Genomic DNA, 340 nt, shown 5'->3' with positions numbered 1-340 from the left:
AAGCTGTCAGATGAATGTAGTGGAGTAACAGAGTAGAAGTAGAAAATGGTATAAAAAGAAATGGTCTCAGGTTAATATAATTTAAATTATGCTACCGACTCTTGCTTCTTTGCTCTAATTACACATTCAACTTAATTTTAACGTCACTTACACTGCAATATTGTTTCTCTTATCATGGCAACCGCACTTTAAAAATCCTTTATTTGACGCCATTTTGCTTACTCAGTCTACCATATTATCATTGTCTATTGCTTGCCTGTATTTCTTGTGTGCTTACTTGTTTGTGTGTTATTGTTTTTTGCCGTTATTGAAAAAAATGCTGCTGCTGTAACAACAAAAT

Source organism: Etheostoma spectabile, chromosome 24, assembly GCF_008692095.1.
Source record: "Etheostoma spectabile isolate EspeVRDwgs_2016 chromosome 24, UIUC_Espe_1.0, whole genome shotgun sequence".
NCBI classification, from domain to species: Eukaryota; Metazoa; Chordata; class Actinopteri; order Perciformes; family Percidae; genus Etheostoma; species Etheostoma spectabile.
The sequence above is the reverse complement of the archived record's forward strand: the minus strand, read 5'-3'. Positions refer to the sequence as shown.